Source organism: Etheostoma spectabile, chromosome 15, assembly GCF_008692095.1.
Source record: "Etheostoma spectabile isolate EspeVRDwgs_2016 chromosome 15, UIUC_Espe_1.0, whole genome shotgun sequence".
NCBI lineage: Eukaryota > Metazoa > Chordata > Actinopteri > Perciformes > Percidae > Etheostoma > Etheostoma spectabile.
This window is the reverse complement of record NC_045747.1, coordinates 24701100-24709637: the sequence shown is the minus strand read 5'-3', so window position 1 is coordinate 24709637 and position 8538 is coordinate 24701100.

The following is an 8538-nucleotide window of genomic DNA, read 5'->3' as shown; positions in this document are numbered from 1 at the left end:
CTTCCCCCTGTTTACTGGTGAGGATGGTTACCCAACGCAGGGGCAGGTGAGGGGGCGAGGCCGTGGGACAGAGGAGACGAAACTGTCCAACGTCATGTCTCATAGCAGCATTCTGGGATGAAAATCCTGAATAAACGTGACTGACATGGCTCAGATTTGACTCTTGTCAGTGTCAATATGCGCCCAAAACATCCAGAACGCCCCTCTGAAACAGAATAACCCAGGTTAACTCAAACATGATCATGTCAGCAGGTAAACACTAAACTTTGCCGTGATTTAAGCCCCAACCATTGATTATTAGATAACTCTTATGCATTGCATATGAGATAAGATAGGAAAAACGTTACTGTCGGTCACACGTGACAGAAAGTTTTTGACAGGGTAGACTCAAATAACATAAAAGACATGTAACAAATATAAGTTACATATGATACAAAGGCTACAGAAGATCAGTGGTGGACGCAGTACTCAGATCCTGTACTAATACCACACTGTACAACTAGAAGGAAAAGTGTTGCATTGAAAATGTTACTGTTAATGTTAATATATGCAAGTATTATCAAGAAGATAGATGGATGGATAGATAGATGGATAGATAGATAGATAGACAGATAGATAGATGATGATGATGTGATAGATAGATAGATAGATAGATAAGTAGATAGATAGATAGAAAGTAGATAGATAGATAGATAGATAGATAGATAGATAGATAATTAGATAGATAGACGATAGATAGATAGATAGATAGATAGATAGATAGATAGATAGAAGATAGATAGATAGATAGATAGATAGATAAGTAGATAGATAGACAGATGGATAGATAGATAGATAGATAGATAAGTTAGATAGATAGATGATAGATAGATAGATACGTTAGATAGATAGATGGATAGATAAAATAGATAGATGAGATAGATAGATAGATAGATAGATAGATAGATAGATGATGGATAAATAGATAGATAGATAGATAGAAAAGATAGATAGATAGATAGATTGATAGATTGATAGGATAGATAGTAGATAGATGGATAGATAGATGGATAGATAGATGGATAGATAGATAGATAGATGGATAGATAGATAGTTAGATAGATAGATAGATAGATAGATAGATAGATAGATAGATAGATAGATAGATACTTTATTCATCCCAAAGGACATTTTAGGCATCCAGTAGCAAGACAACCATAACACAACAAACACATATATACACACATTTGAGACATAAGTCTATTTTGATTTCCTATATAATAAAGCCAGTGGCCTACATTACCTCCCAAAATTAGAAATATTTTGTTGTCCATGCATGTTTTAGTGTTCCTTGGTCAAAATTTAAAACACTTTAACGTGATGTTTTTGACACTTTACAACGTTTTTGTTACTTTTTTTCCCAAATGATTTGAACGGGGTTTTTTTTTTAGACATTTGTAAATTTTACAACCATTAGCCATATCCATCATTACAGCTACAGGACCTCAGGAGAACCATCATATGAGCATGCACAGTGCAGGGCGACATGGGCGGGCGCAGTCCCGCGGGTTTCTATGGTTACGTGGTTGATCCCATTAATGTTGATCATCTGTCCGTCATCGTGTAAAGCCCACCCGGACCATTTGATTGGTCCAAACTGTTCAGCATAGTTGCTCCACAACGGATCAAGTCCAGACAGAACTTCCCCGAGGCTAAATTCAACAGGCATCCCAGGATATAAAAACACCCAAATTCAATGAAAACAGTGAACTAATCATGTATTTAACTTGTCAAGAGCATTGTATGGAACCATACATGTTAGTTTTTTTTGACAATTTGGTTGAGAAAAACAACACATTTCTTATGTCGAAACTTTAAAAATGGGTCAAATTTGACCCGAGGACACCAGGGAGGTTGAGAGGATTTCTGATGAGCTTATTGTAAGAGTGGGTGGACTCTGAGATGATAAACTATCAAATCTAAGAACTTCAACAACATCTTTCATCAAAACTTTGATAAACTATCACGAGTGGAACCATTGGTTGAGCTGCTGTAGGGTGAGTGGCGTGGGGTGGTCTCCCGCCAATAAAACAGCCTGAGCAAAGGTCAGAGGCTGTCTGACTGGTCGGGTTTGTTTATGCAGGATCGGCTGAGAAGTACCGTGTCGTATCGTCACACTCCTGGGAGATCACGTGTCTCCTACACATGTGCAACCTGCTCGGAAATGTCATCCTAACATGTTCGTGCGATTGTGCAAAATGGGTTATCCTTGCCGTTATTCTACACCAGAATGTAAACAAAGAAGAAACACCAAATGAGCTTTAATTGCATTACTGTTTGTTAATAAAGTTAGTTAGTCATATGCAATCAATACATCATTGAGAAAGAGCTGTCTTCAGTAAACTGGATATTAAGGCTTTCTTTCACACTGAAAAACATCCAGCAGTGAGTAGAAAACACTCCACGACTCCAGCCTATATATTATGTGGAAGTACCTGGGATGATCCTGCCAGTACATGACACATGTGGTTAAATTAATGATTAATGATGTCAAAGGATTCGGACGAAACCTTTCTTTGAAAAGCAGATACCTTCTGTCTGTGTAAACCACAACAAATTGACCCAAAGGAGCCCCAATAGCTATTTTTTAAGGTGTTTTTTTTAGGGATTTTCCTTTATTTATAACAGGTGAAGAGAGACAGTGAACAGGGGAGAGAGAGGGGGGGACAAAACGCAGCGAAGGGGCCCAGGTCGGACCTGAAACCGGGTCTGAGCCCACATGGGGCGCAGCTGGAGGCCGCCCCTCAATCACTGCTTTGACAGTGAAGTGTTGAAACTCAGGTTGGATCAGGAACGGTTTATACGCCACATTTTAGATTAGATTACATTAGATTACATTAGATTATACTTTATTTATCCCACAACGGGGACATTTTGCAATTACAGCAGCAGCATTTTCTTCAATAACAGCAAAAAACAAAAACACACAAACAAGTAAACACACCAGAACTACAGGCAAACAATAGACAATGATTATATGGTAGACTAAAAGTAAGCAAAATGGCGTCAAATAAAGGTATTTTAAAGTGCGGATGCCATGATACAAGAAACAATATTGCGGTGTAAGTGACGTTAAAATTAAATTGAATGTGTAATTAGAGTAATAAAGCAAGAGTAGGTAGCATAATATAAATTATATTAACCTGTGACCATAAATATATATATATATATATATATATATATATATATATATATATATATATATATAGCTTTATTAATAGTCATAAACAGTATTTTCCTCAGAGGGGGCGGCTCCCATCCATGGACTAGAGTGCAGTCAATCTGACAATTTGGGATTTCATTGGATCAGGGTACCTTTCGGAGTATCTTCCCAGGCCTTGTCACATGACCAATTAATGTTTCCATGACAACTATCCAAAGCTCTGATACCATGGAGCCAGCACTGTGATTGTTGGCCGACTGAGCCCATAGAGAATATGTCTTGTACTATTAGTTTAAAATGAAAACAAGTGAAATTAATAACGCATGTGCTGTTTTACTCAGCAGAATCACATTGTGCTGTTCTATCCTATCCAATCTTTTGTTTATTCATAAACAGATTTTCTGTGCTATGCCCCCTGGGCCCCCCTGACGGAGTATTGGTCCCCTGCCACCCCAATTAAAAAATCCTGGAATCCCTCCTAGTGCTTGTTTTCTTTCTTTCCTTGGGCAGGAACTGCGTGTGTGTTCACTCACGTGTCTCTTTTCCCTGACTCACGTTATCAGCTTTACGCCTTCACTCTTCCTCGGCCTTGAACTTTGCACGTGACGTGGCTATTGATGGCCTTGGTTTGACCGCAGATCGTCAGCATGGTCACAAAGCGGTTTGTTTCCCCTACGTTCTCTGTGTTGTCAGATAGCCGTAACGCCACCCCCAAAACATGGATTTCAATGAAAACAACAAAAGCATCGCATGAAATGAAATGAAGCTATGGCCACAGGATTGTCAAAGTAGTTTTAATTTGATCTGATCTTCATAGAGGGTTACTTAAAACTCATTGCATTTTTCAAAGTGAACAATAATAAATTTACCAACCAATAAATCTATATACTACATCTTCATCTGACAATCTCAAGTTGACAATGATGCAAACATATGTTAAAGCGTGAACATAAAACATAAAAATTACCAAATTAGAAAGGGTATTTATTAATGTATTCAATAATTCTCCCGAGTATCAACTTTGTAAAATACTTTTCAGCTCTCACATGTTGATGTATCTTGTCATTTGTTGTGCAAATAAATAGAAATAGAGAGAGACTTGTGTTGTTACTTTTCCTTTTTTGTGGCCTCACGTTGTGGGAGACTTTCTAGGAAATGTGTGGTTTCGCCATTCACTGTATCCTGACTTTCTAGGAAAAAGGTCTCGTTTCCGTAGAATAACAACCAAAAACACCCCTGGAGTCATGTCCACATACCAGAGCTGCTGTATGAAAACATTGGAGCATACTGCTGCACATTATTCAAAATGTTGCCACATAGCAACCCTTCATCCACCCACGATAACAACACAGAGAGGGAAAGTAAGGGGTTTCTAAAAGGGATGGATGAATGGTTGAAATAGTCAGCTAAAAGTAACAAAACTGTTGAAATAGTTAGCTAAAAGTAACAAAACTGTTGAAATAGTTAGCTAAAAGTAATGAAAACAGTTGAAATAGTTAGCTAAAAGTAACGGATAAATGGTTGAAATAGTTAGCTAAAAGTAGTGAAAACAGTTGAAATAGTTAGCTAAAAGTAATGAAAACAGTTGAAATAGTTAGCTAAAAGTAATGGATTAAATAGTTGAAATAGTTAGCTAAAAGTAACGGATAAATGGTTGAAATAGTTAGCTAAAAGTAATGAAAACAGTTGAAATAGTTAGCTAAAAGTAACGGATAAATGGTTGAAATAGTTAGCTAAAAGTAACAAAACTGTTGAAATAGTTAGCTAAAAGTAACAAAACTGTTGAAATAGTTAGCTAAAAGTAATGAAAACAGTTGAAATAGTTAGCTAAAAGTAACAGATAAATGGTTGAAATAGTTAGCTAAAAGTAGTGAAAACAGTTGAAATAGTTAGCTAAAAGTAACGGATAAATGGTTGAAATAGTTAGCTAAAAGTAACAAAACTGTTGAAATAGTTAGCTAAAAGTAATGAAAACAGTTGAAATAGCTAAAAGTAACAGATAAATGGTTGAAATAGCTAAAAGTAATGAAAACAGTTGAAATAGCTAAAAGTAACAGATAAATGGTTGAAATAGCTAAAAGTAATGAAAACAGTAGAGGAAACGGAGGGAACTTTTTACACAAGAGCATTTAGTTTGGTCTCTAAATGAACAAATGTGACTGTTACCAAGCTGCATTAAAGTAAGGGTTAACCCTCATGTTGTCCTCATGTTGTCCTCATGTTGTCCTATATCAATGTTCTTTTTAATTCCTCAAAATAACACGATTGATTCCACACAACGCTTTATGGCAAGTACACATCTCTACTTTCATTAATTTTGGGTCTTATTCAATTTAATAGCATTTGGAAAAACAAATGGAAGTGTTTTGAAATAGTATTGAGTAAAAGTTGACATATTCCAGTCTGTGATTATCATCAACATCCATTCCTTTAATTTTAGTCTAAATAATTCCTAATTTCTACTTTTCTAACTCAAACATTAGGTATAATTTCCTATAAATGAGGTTTATTGACCATAAATTCCAAAAATAACTGTAAAACTAAAGTTAATAAGTTAGTGTTACGTAGTGTTAAAAATGTCAAAAAAAGTGACAAACATTGAAGAAAAAGGACACAAATGTAAGAAAAAGATTGATAAAAAGCGTCAATAAAAGTGTTGATTTTCAATTTGACGGGAAAACAACACAAGTGTAAATCAAAAACTGACCCCAGACAGTGGTTATTCTATAATAAATAGAAGCATTTATTTATGTACAGCATGTGTTTAAAGTTCACAACAGTCTAAAACACAGACATTATTACCAAAAAAAACCAATGAAGCACAAATATTATACATTATAACATTATATTTACACGCTTTAACGGCACTGTTGGTCGGTGAATGTCAAATGGCATTGTGTACAGCATGTTTTCTTTTTTACGGTCAACCCACACATCCCAAAAACGTCTTTCTTAGGTATAACCTCGCCTGCACGTAGCACTGTAAACGGTAAGAGACATCGATTTTATAAATATCCACTGAGTTCAATAGCACCAACGTTAACATGTGAACATAAAGTCATTAAAAAAGGCACACATCAGTCAGCGATATAGATAAAGGAGCTCATACTGCAGTGGAGAAAGTGTCTGTAAAACCGTCATAGGTCACATGGCTGTCTTTAGTCAGGAATGCAGGGGCAAGTTGAAGTGCTGGTCCTGAGAGAGGATGTAAATATATACACGTGCCATGATGCAGATGATTCAACATGGCCCCATTGGTCACACGTGGGTGCACCAAGGCCTGAGGAATGCACCGGTCCTCCCGAGTGGGGCGTAGAGAGGGGAAATCACAAATCAAGAGAAGGAGTAGCTGGAAAAAGTGTTCGGGGGAAACTCTGAAACCAAAAAACTGCTGCTGAAAACCCCCCCGTGTTGTGACCACATGATGGTAGAGCTGCAAAGACAAACCAATTAGCAACTATTAAATTAATCACCAACTATTTTGATGCTGAATTAAATCGCTTTCGAGTGATTATTTTTGCATGAATGAGGAAAAATCCCAGCTTGTTAAATGTGAATATTGTCTAGTTTCTTTTCTCCCCTGGGACGGTAAAGTGAATATTTTTGAGTTGTGGACAAAACAAGACATTTGAGGACGTTGTCTTGGGCTTCAGGAAACACTGATCAACATTTTTCACAGTTTTCCTGACATTTCACAGACTACACAACTAATCGATTAATCGAGAAAATAATCGGCGCACACACACACGCACACATTATTGAGACTTATTGAAGTCAACTGGCACATGCTTATCGCAGCGTACTTTTTTTTTCATAATTTGATTGTCGGGTCTAGCTCGGAGGATTGTTTCCCAAATTGAGTTCATAACGCTAAAACAAAGAAAGAGGAGGGTGACGGACATCCCGCGGAAAGTAAGGGACATCTGGCAGCAGCTGAACAATCCCATAACTGAAATATCTTCGACATAGAATAGTTATGGGATAAAAGTCAGGTTTAGATTCGGGATTAGCAGCCTGAGCACACGTTGAGTCTTTGGAAACCCATGTGTGACGTCACGGATATTTTATACGGTCTATGATGGCTGCCTTGTATTTACCATACAGACATCAGAGTGGCCAAAATGGCAAATAAGGTTTTGATAATGTTCCGTGAACAAAAATAACTAACAGTGATATTTACACCTATGTGTGAACTCAACGTTACACATGTTGGACTCTCAACTTATTGCATGAAAACCAAGACTTTAAGTGGCTTAAAAGGGGCTGTACTCAACATTATTACAGCAGCAAACCAATATTTGCTCTGTACCGACATAGTGGAGTAATGGCGTCCTGAGTAGAAAATGAAGTCACACGCCCTCTGTGTGTGTTGTAACCCGAGTTTATCTGGTCTTTGTTTCCAGGTTTAGTTCTGCGAGTGCAGTTGTAGCTTAAACTAAGAGGTTTAAATTCATCACAAAAACATTTTTTGGGGACATGCAGAGTGGTGCGTGTCTTTTCAGTAATTTTCAATTGTGTTGTGATTAGTATGTAATTAAAAGGGGGGGAATGTAATGGGAAAACTACATTTAACCAATGATTTTTATATTAATTATTCATAATAAGATCTCCAATGCCTCTCAGAGTATGTGACTTCTGTATCTGTCATCTGTGTGTTTGTCCTTGATGGGAGACAGCTGGGTTCGTTTGACTCCACCCATCCTGAGGTTTGCTGAGCTGAAGAAAAGTGCTAGACGGTGTACATAGCAGTCCGGGTCGAGACCTAGCAGTTCCGTCGAGACATAGCAGGTCAGGTCACTAGCAGGTCCAGGCGAGACCAGAGCAGTCCGTCGAGACCTTAGCAGGTCCCAGGTCGAGACCAGAGCAGGTCCCAGGTCGAGACCTTAGCAGGTCCCAGGTCGAGACCAGAGCCTATCCAAGAGACGAGATGTCCTTTTTCAGCTAAGATAGAATGACCGGTCAAGACACTTGGACACCCGAGGGGCAGATTCAGAAATACGTAAGAGCTCCAACTGTCCGCCTGAGGTCCACTGATTGTTATGTTTCAGATTTAACTGTTTTGGAGACATTTTTAAGGATATTTTTTCCTCTTGGGGGGGGGGGGGGGGGCACTGGATATAAAGGAGTGTATTACTGACAGTATTTACCAGAACTGTGGCCACTTTGTAACTCTGTTCCTTGTGAAAGCTGTTCTCGTCATTTGATTGTTCTCTGGAGAAAACAATTAAACCCTTCCACCGAATACCTTAAACCTTTAATCCAGTTTGCAGCCTTTCTTTATTTTGTTTCAACAGGGTCTCTTCTGGCTCAAATTCCTCCCTCGCTGTACAGAAACT